Raw genomic sequence first — 12,531 nt, forward strand, 5'->3', positions numbered from 1 at the left:
AAGAGCAGGAGAGCACTGCCTACTTACAGAAAGTGCTTTAAAACAAGGAGTGAAGCTGTATTGCAATTAACAGATTACTACCACACTGGAACACAAAAAAAAATGGACTAGCAGCCAAGAACTCTTCTGGTTATTTGGGCTTTAAAGGCCACATAATGCTCCCGTTCAGGTCTGTAAAATTCAAGAGGCATTACTGAGGTGAGCCAAGGTGCCACATCCTAAAGCCACTCTCCTGTCCATCTTGGCCTACTCTCCTCAGCTCCACTAGTGCTTTCACTTAGACTCATAAACTTGGACCAGTGACTTTTGTTTATTTACAAAGTGTCGTTTAAACCTTTATCTCCACGAACAAAATTTTTTAACCTCACTATTTCGATATTCTCTTCTGTGAAAAATGGATGAAAATGTTCTTTTGAATATAACAACTCATGGTGCTGTTTCAGGATCAGGTGCTTAATCTTTGCAAATCCCTCTAAAAATCAGAATAGTATAATCTATGCATTTTCATCACTGCTCTAGCATTATGTAGATTTTCAGTATAAATGCTCTTTTTTACTTTTGCAAGGAAAACACAAAAGTTAGCAGAAACAAGTGATTTGCAAGTGATTTACTTTATTTGTTTACATGCTCCAGAGACTAATTATCTTTGTTTGCTTTATTGTTTTACCTGTCTCAGAATGGGATTGGATGTACCTCATTAATTGGCCTGAAAGTAGCGATGGGCAAACTTCAAAAGGTTCACAGGCTTAGTTTGAGAAATCATCCTATAAATAGACCGCAGGCAAACTGTACCTGAATTTGAGATATTCTCATGACCTCTTTTTAGTTCCATCCCTCGCTAGCTGTACTGACACCAGCAAGTCCATGGTTGCCTTCAAACCACAGTCAACTGTAAGCTTTTCACTCCCTCCCTTCCCTTATTTAACCATTTAACCTTGAGATTGACATCTGTATCTAGTTGCCTTTAATAGCTTTCAAAAGTCAAACTCTTTACCGATTCTTCTAGATGCCCTATATGTATACATAAATTTCTAAATTTCCATAAAATCTCTACTTTGCTGGTGAATATATACTGTACCTATCAGGGGACAGGCTGAGAAGAAATGGATTCCAAGGTATGGGAAGAGATAAACAGCAGCACCATGAAAAAAATCTGGGCAGGGAAACCCTATGTCACTGCAGTGATTCCTCTCTCAGTCAATAATTAAGATAGTGGCTCAGATCCAGCCTTCTGAGCAATAGGGAACAAAGACAGTTGACAGTTTCTAAGGTTTTTACAATTTCTACTAATATCTGGATGAAGTCTGGTTTAGGACAGAAGAGAGCCTATTACATCTGGCTAGTATGAAAAACCTTTGCCATGGTAGAAAGAGCAAGCCTGCTGTATGTGCACTATTTTTGCATTTCTGAAACAAACTAGTTCCTCAGATTTAAATTTCATTATTTATGTGATCACAAATAAATCTTTTTGGAGATGCAATTATATGATCAGCATCTTGATAATCCTGAAAACATTTCTTGCAATCATTTCATTATTCTTAAATGTCCAGTTCTCCCTTAGATTATTGGGTGCAGTGGTCTGGAGATCATTTAATACATTCCTCTTCTCTAAGTGTTTTTAAGGACTGATAACTATGGAATAACACCAGTCATTCACTACCCAGTCTGCTTAAAAAATTTATTTGTTGTAAACCCCAAAGGAGGCTAAAAATTGCTCTGCTGATCCCTTTTGCATACAGCTTGATTTCTATGTTAATTCCTGAAGAATTTTTGTGGTCATAAAAGGTAATGATCTGACAATGTTGCACATTTAAGTTTTCATAAGCCAAATATAGTTCAGATAGCTCTGGTCCACGCATTGCTGGACATCACCATACACCTCCTCCCTAGTGAGTCATCCAAACTTCATACTATCGAAGTTCTCTCTCTCCTGAGCTGTTAACTATACCTGATATTTATGTGGATTCATTTCCACTGGAGATAAAGTTAAGGCCAGCAAACAAAAACAGAGACAGACCTCCATCTGCCATAAAATAACTCCACTATTTTCAGCGAATATCTGCTGATTAACACTCACTGAAGATCTAGCCCCAAACACTTCCAGCAGACTGGCACTGATGAAAGTGTGCTCATCAGTGATACCAAAACAGTGGTACTGCTATTTATCTAGAGAGAGACAAATATGCCTAATTAGAAACCATAGAATCATTTATTCTAAAGTAATGCACATGATATTAAGATCCGTTTGGGTAAAAGAGACACTCCTTCTAGGGATGCTGAAAAAGAGCAATCAGATGATAGCAGTCCTATAAAAAAATGCATAGTATTAACTTAGTGTTCCTTCAGCAGGAAGCAACCTGTAGGTAGTAACTTGTGGGTAAGTATCTAACCCACGACTGACCAGATTGGTAATCTAGAGAACAAATAGAGCTTGCAACATGTGTGCCCTCAAGTGTGCACAATTTTACATGTACATATATGTATCTATGCTAGATGTCTGGATAGAGAGAAAGAGGCAGGTTTATATTGTACATAACATGTAGCAGAACCACATTTAAAAGGAACTATTAATTTATTTTTCTGCTGAATCACAAATCCTATTTGTGCACAGCAGCACTAATGATTTTCTCCTTTCCTTTGCATAAAAAGAGGAACTGAAGAGGACCACACAGAAATACTCTTCCTAGGAAGAAAAAAAAAAAAAAAAATCTTCTCTTTGTAGGGCAAAAAACCCACAAAGTAAATGAGTCCTATCTTAGCCCTGGAAAATCTCCTCAAAGTAAACTGCAGATCTGTAAAGCTTACTTTAAATATTTTGTATACCACTAACTAAAAAAAAAAAAAGAATAATCCTATTGGCAAATTCAAAGAAAGTCTGCTCAAACAACAAACAGTCTTTCTGAGAAGAGAAAAAAAAATCCCAAACCTGCTATTCTCTAATGCTTTGTATTAGCACCATTAAAATCATTTGTAACAGTTAAAAATACGAAGAGACCAAAGTTAATTTGTTTTCCTTATGATAGTGGTTCTTCAAATGCTCAGCAGGATAAATCAAAACTTTCAAATTTTGCTTACAAATAAGCTTTGCTAATAGCAGTATTGTGTTTAATCTACATATAATTTTTGAGGCAATTTAATTTTATATTACCACAGCCTGTTGCATAGGCAACATTGATTAGGTTTTTATTATTTTTTATTCTCAAGGTTTTGTAAAAGTTCTTTGATGTTCTGAAGTTATCTTTGATATTTATCTCTTCTCCCTCTTTAAAGTTGGTCCACTCAGCTTCAGTACTGGTGCAATATTTAAAAGCACGATATAAATGTTGAAGTTGCAAAAAATATCTAAAACTGCATTTTTAGTTTGGACCTGGTGTAAATCATGGCCTATTGGAAAGCAACTCTATGAACCAGACATATGAGTCCTCCCCAAGAAGTACCCCCATCACTGGGCTAGCAGCTGTTGATTTCTCTTCTTTTTTTCTCTCTGGCTGTATTCATCTTCAATTGCTGGTACACAGGGGCTGAACCTTCAGAGAGAGAAATCTCTCTTAGCCTTGCCTTTGCATTGGTGATTTTCAGATCAAGGCAGACATTGAATCTGGGTCTCCCGCTGACTGCACACACGTATGCTGTGATGTCCAAGTGAGTGGTTACAACTACTTGCCGAGCTGGTCAATGCAGGGAGTGACAGCTGCTGTCCTCTGCGCTCACCTCTGTGATGTTAAGTGAAACGTAGACATGGTCACTGCCACCTCTCTTTACATTGCTCCTTGTGTTTAGGTACCTATTTATGGCTCAACAGCAGTAACATAAAGAGTACGTAAATGCCAACGCTGAGTGACTGGGGTGACTACCCTAATTAGTCAAAGCTGCTCTAGCGTCTAGACACCATTTGGCAGACACCGTATAGTCACGTAAGGGAAGTGCTGCATCAATATTCAAAACAGAAAAGAAGTATAAATCTGACACTGAAAAAATTCAGACTAAGTCAATGAATATGTGTCATAGTGATAAATGACACCATTACAGAAAGAAAACAAGCCAAAATACTTGTTCTTCTTTTGTGGGGGTCAAATGCAGTATCCTCCTCTATAGCTACAAATAGCTCCCATATAACTTGGGTGGTGCTATTTCTGCTGGGATGCACTAGTGGCAAGAGGGGTTGGTATGTGGCCAAACTAATGGCTTCACTGTTGGAGGAGCTTTTCATTTTCTCTTTGTTTCATAAACACACAGTGAGTGGGCAGTGAGAAAATGAGGCAAAGGCTACATAAGAAACTCTATCAACCAGTGAGACGAAAAAAGCCTCAGAGCAGCTCTATCACAAGAGACATGACCCTCCCAGCACCTAGTAACATAGCTTTGACCCATTTTTTTTGCATTAAAAGACACTAGAGCTGTGTCATACTAATACATCTTATACCTCCTTAGTTATGTACACACACTATTGAGCACCTGTGAGCAACTATAAATTTTGACAGGTTTTTTAAACGGTCATTTTTACATATATTTATTAAACAGCAACTCCATTAATTTTTTTCAGCAAAAGGGTTAGTTTTCCTTCGGTTGCCACCCTCCTTCTCAAATAATGACAGCGTCTGGGCCCTGAGGGCACTAATGTCCCTGCCCGCCCCTGGGGCTTCCCCTACCTAGCCTATGGCCCAGGACCCCATTCCAGCCCCCCAAAGGCCTCAGTCCCTGCCCCAGCGACACTGTAGGACCCTGGTCTCCAGTGCCCCACGGCCCTGCCCTGCCCAGCCATGGGCCTCACTGAGCCTGGTCCACCCATGAGCCGATGTCCCAGCCTGTCCACAGGAAGATGCCCAAAGCCTCATGGCTGCCCTGCTCCCAGGCTGGGGGGGCAGGATGAGTCCTGCCTGAAGGGTCCTGCCTTGCCTGTCCCAGGGGGTTCCCCATGGACCTCAGGGAGTCCCCAGCCCATGCTGCACCCTGACACACAGCTCAGCATTTCTACCTTTTGGGAAGTGAGAAGGAAGTGTAAAAAAGTAAAGATCTGATGGCAGTCCATTTGGCTCCCAAGACTTGAAAACTGAAAAAAGCAGTTTCTCTCACATGAGCAGGCCCAAATCTTTTGCAACATTGGCAGAAACCATTACAGGATCTTGGACAACAAATATTAGCTAGTAACCAAAAGAAGATGGTTTTCATCTGGTTTTGCTTCTGTTTTGTTTTTTTTAAATGACTGGCAGCCCACACAAATATTTGATTCTGGATTTGATTTATCTCTAGAAATTATGTTGTTCATATGGACATAAAATACACAATCCCCAATTACATACAGGCAGCCTATTTGGATTGTGGAATAACTGGATATAGAAGCAACCAGAGACCACGCAAGACTCATTCCGTTGCCTCTTAGCATCACAAATGTTTTTTCATTCAGTTGCCTCTTAGCACCACAAACGTTTGCTCAGAGCATCGGGCACAGACATGACAGTCCACCAAAATCGGTTCCCCTCCAGCTGAGCACCCACACTCGACCCAGGCTGGCTAGCTGACTGTCTGTACCATGTTCTCCACCATATCTGCCAGTACCTATGTTATCCAGCATTTTTGTTTACCAGGGGAGTTCCAGACATCTAGTAGCCCAGATAATGGAGAGCTAACTATTAAAAATTCACTTATGCAAAATGAAAAATATTTCCATCTATGTATATCTATATTTTAAAATTAACAGTACATTCTATTTTTCTACTAACAAAGCTCATTTTTCTAACAAGTGCTCTAAAGCAAGCATACCCCACAGCCATGTTCTATTAATGTATTTTATGCAAAGCAAAATAAAGTTATATACCATTTTCTGTTAATATTATCCTTTCCCCTTGCTCATGTCATCTGCTAGAGACCTGTTAGATCTTTTTACACAATGTCTGCTACAGAAAATCAAAATAACTTAACAAAACACTAATCTCAGTTTATCAATGTTAGGTAAATCCTCTGAGTGACTCAATATTGTGCATGAGAGTAATTTTAATTTAATATATTAGGTTTCATTTGGGTTTAAGGAAAACTATGAAGCTCAAATGTGATTCTAAACAAGTATGATTTATTTGCAATTGGGTAATATAAACATTTTTATACTACTGACCTTTTGTGTAATAAAACCAATTTTGAAAAATATGGTGCAAATCCTGAGCACAAGATAATGCAATAAAGAATTAGAACAGTGATTCTCAGATGCAGTGACACAAAACAGAATTTTCTCTTTCTGTTTGCAAAAAAATTACCTCACATCATTTTTTAGAGGCCTGTTTGAGAGAACATCTGGAAAGCATTCCACAGGAAATCAAACCTATATTAAATATGTTTTGTGGGGCTCTGTTTCCTTGCATTGAGTTTAAGCATGCACAATGTGCTTCTGTCTTCTCAGCTGCAAAGAAAACACTTCTCTGAGAATCTTCTACAAAATGATAGCTGAACTGTCTAACATCCCCACTATCAGGGGATGCTGGTAAGATTTCTATTTAGTCTATCTGTCTCTGTATCAAAGCTCTCCAATAACATGAACAAATCCACTAGGTGATTTCCGAGTACCATGAATTTGTATGTTTTCATTTCATTTCCTTTATGCTGTTTAATTTGAAGCTTCTAAATATAAATGACTTGTCACGTTTAAAGATGTCCAAGCCTCAGAATGTCTCTTGATAGCGTGTTACTCAGGAAAGAACTAGTGCATTATGGATAGAGTTCTCACTTCATTAGCTGAGCATACAGGAGTGTCTTTGAATTACAGGCTGGAAACCTAAGAAAATCATTGTCACCCTCAAAAAGCCAGCCAAAGAAATTAGTGCCTCTGCAAGTCTTTGAGTGTGCCACTGGATGCTTAGGTGTTTATTAACAACTATATCATGAGTGCACACTGAAAGGATGTGGTTCCAAGTACCTGAGAAAGACGTCCATGATGATAATATTCTCTGTAACCACTTGAATAAACTGTAAGAGAATATTGCTGGCTCAAGCATGAAACTGTTATGAAGTTTGGAGACAGAAAATCATCTAAAAAGCCCAATACAAGTTCTCTCTTTAAAACAAAGGTTTCTGTTGGCAGATGCACTGAATCATCAGGTTTCCTAAGGTTATGTAGGGATGTTTTTTGCATAGGAAATTCCCTCAGTGGCACTCTGGTATGTGTGGTGGCATTCCTGAAAGGAACAGCTCCAGTGTCACAGACCTGGCTGAAGAAAAGAAAAGGTGCCCAGTGTGTCCTTGCACTCAATTGTGCAGGGTCTGTAGGCAGCCAGCACAGCTGAAACTCATCCTGAAGTTACTCTAAAAACTGTTCTGACTTTAGAAGACAATAAATATAAAATCAGAACTACAGCAGATAAAAGCAGATTAGAGTCTCTTTTATATGAACCCTTTTTTTCCATGCACAAAACAAGCCCCATCAAACAGCAAATCAGAAAGTTCTGGCACTAGCAAACCAGTATAGCATTGATCTTATTCGACATTTTACTTGCTTTTAGAAGCTATATGGATATATAATGCTAGTACAAAAATCACTGTTTTGTAGTATAAAACTAGAAAATAAACCATTTTTACCAGTTAAGGATGATGTGGCTGTCTTAAGAGGGGTTTTTTCCCTCCACTGTCAAAAAAACCTGAACACGGCCACTGAGGCTGAGAGCTGACAGCCTACAATATATCCAGATGTTTAAAGAAGTTTCTCTGAAAGACAGTGTCCATTCTGAAGAATATTTTGCAATGCTGCATGATGGCCAGTTACTGAGATGTATCTCCAGCATTTCACAATGCGTAATTAGAAAAGGGAACATCATAACTGAGAGGACAACCACTGTAATTTATGCTTGAATTGGAACAAAAGAAAGTGAACTGAACATTCAAACGATATGGTCAAGTTTTAATTTAACAGAGGTCTTAGTCACATGTGCTTTATAATAGAAAAGCTTGCTGTAATGGTTTATAGAATGTGCTTGAACAAATGTAGTGTAAGCACAAACATATGAATGTAAGGTCATCTAATAATAATCTCATGCAAAGGTCACCATCAGCTCACTGTATATTTAACAGTAAACACACATCAGAAAACTTTTTCTGTGTCACTTGTTTTAAAGTCAGCAGATAACCAAAACATAGGAAGCAACCACCACCTCTGCTGAGAAGTCTTTGCGGATACTGGTACATTTACATCTGGCTGCCACTTAACAGTAGTTACTGCATCAGTAACATGGTAGTGCTGAAAAAATAATGAAAGAAATGCAATTTCTATTCAGTAAACATTAAAATGCTAAAATTTGAAAATATGCATGTGGCTGTCACTTGGTCTGTTGAGAAACAAAGTTTTATTTTTAGTTCCAGTGCTTACATTTTCTTGCAGCTATTTTAATAGATGAACTGCCACCAGAAATATTCTCTCACTGGGACCTGATGTAGAATGATATAAATAACCTTTACAAAGTCCAGCATAATGGAATGGTAAAATCAGTTGACATTCTTTTAATTAGCACTGCCTGAAGATTTACCTACACAGAACAAGAATAGCCAAATTCATCCCTGGAATAAATTCACTGAAGTCACTGATGTCAGAGGAAGCACACTGGGAATGGACTTGATATAATAGCTCTGTTATTCACATTAAACATACAGCAGCTTCTTGCCTGTAGCACATACATGCTTTGAGGTAAATGAGAAAACATTTTATTAAAGAAAATTCTACTGTGTGATATATACACCTTTTCTTTGCCCCAGAAACAGCATGTTAGCCAAATGCGACTGGGTGTACACTAAAAGGGATCAAAAATCTCTTCACCAGATTTAACAGATTAGTGGGTGGAAAGTACTCATGCAAACCGGTGGATGTGAAACTCCTGCTTGCTATAAAAATCTCTCAACTAACAATTCAACAAATCAGCGGTAGCAGTAGTCTTATCGGAACCCCATTCAGCAAAGCAAGTAAGTGCTTGATTACCCATAAGAACATGAGTAGCTCCAAATTTAGATCTATATTAAAAGTTTAATGCCAAATTTAACTTTCCTGAATTTCAATATTTTTGACTAAACATGAGTGAAACTGCTTCATTAATATATGTAGTTTAATCTTTCCCCCATGATAAATGAACAGAACAAAATGGGTCACATTTGCCCTGTCATAACCCTTCCTGGCTGATCTTTTTAATCTGTAGTCTTCTCAGTTCTTATAATACAGAGGCAGTTTTCCTTTCTCACTTAGAATAACAAAATAAGCCTTTTCAGATAAAATGATACACAGAGATGAAGGACCACACTTGGATGATACAACTGCCCCCAAGTTCTTAGAGCTAAAGTTTACTAGTGGCTGGATTGACATGGAAGGAAGGGTATCTAAATACAGCCTATAAAACTCTAATCATTTGTATCCAAGTTTATTTTATGATTGCTCTATGTTCACACACACACACTTTATTCTCTCTTTCACTTTTTCAACCCTGTAGGCAGGTAATAATGAATATTCAGTGCCATGGTTTGTTCTTAACCTTAAAAGTAACCAGAAAGAACTAGCAGGACCTCAGCCACATCAGAGTTACTGCCAAAGCTAAACCATGCAAAAAAGAAGCCATCTGAATCAAATGGTTCTGACAATGTTGAGGTATAACTTGTGTTTTACAGATAATGGGCACAAGAATTACGCTCCCTTTTTGTGGAGACTGGGTTTCAGTAATCAACAGAGGTTCTAGCTGACTGAAGGGATGCTGCTTGGAGAGTTTCAAGCTTTCCTGACAAGAGACCTCAGCATGAAGATGCTGTCTAGTTACTGCTTCTTGGAGCATAAACCCCCTGGTGCATGATGCTCTCCACATTGTTAAAGCACAAAGCAATGTGAAAGTTGGGTGCAGGAATAAAGCTGAGCCATTTTTGTAATTACTATATCCTTGTGTCTTTGTTTCTTTTGAAGAAATGTCAATCACCCAGCAAGCTTTTAGTCTTCAAGGCCCTCTTAAGCAGAACAGAGAGGGTATAAATGAGGACTGGCCAAGCAGATCCTGGCACCGCAGAATGAGATCCAACTACACTTTAACAGGAACAAAGCACTCCTGTTTTGCTGGGTATTCTGAGTTTTGGATTCCAAAGGGATTTATGGATATATTTTAAGGAGGAGCTGCTTGATTCATTTGGAGTTTTATTCAGAGAGAAGAAATTAAAGATGACCTTTGTTTATTGGGGGGAGAGGAGAGTAATACTATGTCTATATTACTCTGCTAACGAAAGACATCAATGTAATGAATCATGTAAAGGACTAGAAGGAAAGAAAATAATACAATATTGCAGCATTTTCTATCTTTAGTTTGCCTTGACTTGAAAGGGTTTTTGCTTATTTTGCAGAGACCACATTAATTTTTTTTTCCAGGCTAGCAATTCCCCACACACGTACTCCACTACACCATCACATTTCCTCTGCAGAGCACGCCAGCTTCTGTCCCACCTCCCCCCAGATCCTATTTTTTGAATTTTCTAAACTGTGATCATTCCTCACTGTTAATTCATTAAAATGAATTAATGAATTAATTCATAATAAATAATTCATCTAAAGAATAATAAAATTAATTCATTAAAATAAATTAATACCTGGGTTTTTTTCACTTAAATAAATATGGTACCTCTAGCAATATAGACATATATATATATATATAAAAAAATCATCCTTCTTCAAATTCAGGCTATGCTTATAGATGCGAGGTGAGCTTGTGGGCATGCTGCAGTTTATGGGCCAAAAGGTAGCTTTACATTTTTTCTTATCCCCCTCGGTATTTTGCAGACACAGGATCTTTCCTGATGTCACACCCAGAGAGAGCGGGAGGATTTGCAGGTAGCCTGAGCTCAGGCTAACCCTATTACACTGCAGACATCCTACATCTAGTGCAGGGTGAGTCAGGCAGCACAGGAGGTTTTTCGCCCACTCCCTGACTCAGTCTCCAAACATACAATATAGGCATAGCCTGCATGTCTCTAGAAATCAAGAGTGTCCCTGTTTTAATGTCCTTAACAGCATTACAAAAACTATGTTGTTGTCCTGGTTTTGCATACCCACAGCAAAACAATCATCTCAAGGAGCTGCCAGACGGCTTTGAGTGCCAAACTGATATAAATACCCTGGAGGGATGCAAATCCAGCTCTGTTATACAGAACTGTGTAACACTACTGTGTGCTTCATGAAAATATCCACTAAGTGTCCTTTTAACACATAAAGCTAGAGCCAGTCTGAGACTGAGCAGCCAAACTTAGTAGCTGGCCAGTGAAATTGTAACCAGTATAAGCTACAAGAGTCAGTAAGCAAGGTAGCACCTAAGTTTTCCTTCTCATTTGCTGAATTACAGATAACCACTGGACTGTGGCAGGATACTGAAGGAAGAAAAGAACAACATGCAGAGGAGCAGGTGAGGAAGGACTGTAAGTGGCAGTAATAGAATTCAAATGCAGCAGAAAGGCAGTGAAAGATAATGATAGGAAGATCTGGAAAGAGGAGATGAAAGGAGTCTAAGCAAGGGGAAGAGGCATGAGAAAAAAGTAAGGGAGGAAGTGAGAGAAATGAAAGAGAAGTGTAAGGAATAGAAAATTTGAGGAAAAGGGTATATTTCTTCTTCCCATCTTCTGTCTCTCCCCCACATCCCTTTAGTGCACCCCTCCCTGCTACTTGTTAATGCTGTGACTGAAGAAGGCTCCTGCCTAACACAAGATGCTGGGCTCCCCCTCTCCCGTGGCAGAACAAAAAAGGCTGACTGCAACATTTATCTCATCATAGACTTGCCTACAGTGTTTAACCACCCCCTCCTCTGGCAATCTTATCCATGAGGGTGTACAGTTTGCAGGAACATGTTGCAGGAACAGCCCAGAAGTCTTACGCAGAGAAGTCACTTTTACAAACAGGTACTGGTATAAAGCACTTGCAGATCGCACATGCCTTACAGAAAAGAAGCACAGATACAGCGCCTCCCTTTCCATGGTAAATTATTATTAAAAATGTTCAACAGAATATAAAGAAGGAAATTTAATTTCTTGGCAAGTTTCCTACATTTTCAGGAAAGTAGCAAGCAGCTGAGCTTTTGTTCTAGCTTTTACTGTGGATGAACTCTTCTACGCACTGATGAAAATGTTTGCATATTTCCACACAACATTCTTATACCTCTGGATGCAGGTTTCTTTCATAGAGTTGAATGGGTGGTTGCAACAAAATTGACTGGATAGGACAGGTGACCAGAAACTGGTCAAGGGGTAAGAACACACCAGTGAAAGCACATTTATAAAGATTTAGCTCTCTGAATACACAGTGCCCAAAATATCTTTATGGTCTTTTCAGGGAGATGACCCATCTACTGAAATCTAAGAGGACATTTAATTATTACCCTTCAGACACCCCATGAAGAAAATTTATTTAAATATATGATGCAGCCGTTTTTACTTTTTTTTCAGTATCAAATAGCTGTAGCCAGCAACATGTGCTTTTTACAGAACTAAAGGCAAAACATTAAGAATAGTATTTATTTTAGCCAAAATAAAGGTCCAAATAGCTGTCTT

The 12,531-nt window shown here is 38.6% G+C and overlaps 1 protein-coding gene across 1 annotated transcript in view; it reads right to left on the reverse strand.

Annotated features, from left to right (window-relative positions):
- The window catches only part of GFRA1 (GDNF family receptor alpha 1), a 145,920-nt gene that overhangs the window by 42,463 nt on the left and 90,926 nt on the right, over nt 1–12,531 (reverse strand). The gene's annotated exons all lie outside the window — the stretch shown is intronic.

The sequence above is a fragment of the Strix aluco genome, chromosome 7 (genome assembly GCF_031877795.1).
Source record: "Strix aluco isolate bStrAlu1 chromosome 7, bStrAlu1.hap1, whole genome shotgun sequence".
Taxonomy (NCBI): Eukaryota; Metazoa; Chordata; class Aves; order Strigiformes; family Strigidae; genus Strix; species Strix aluco.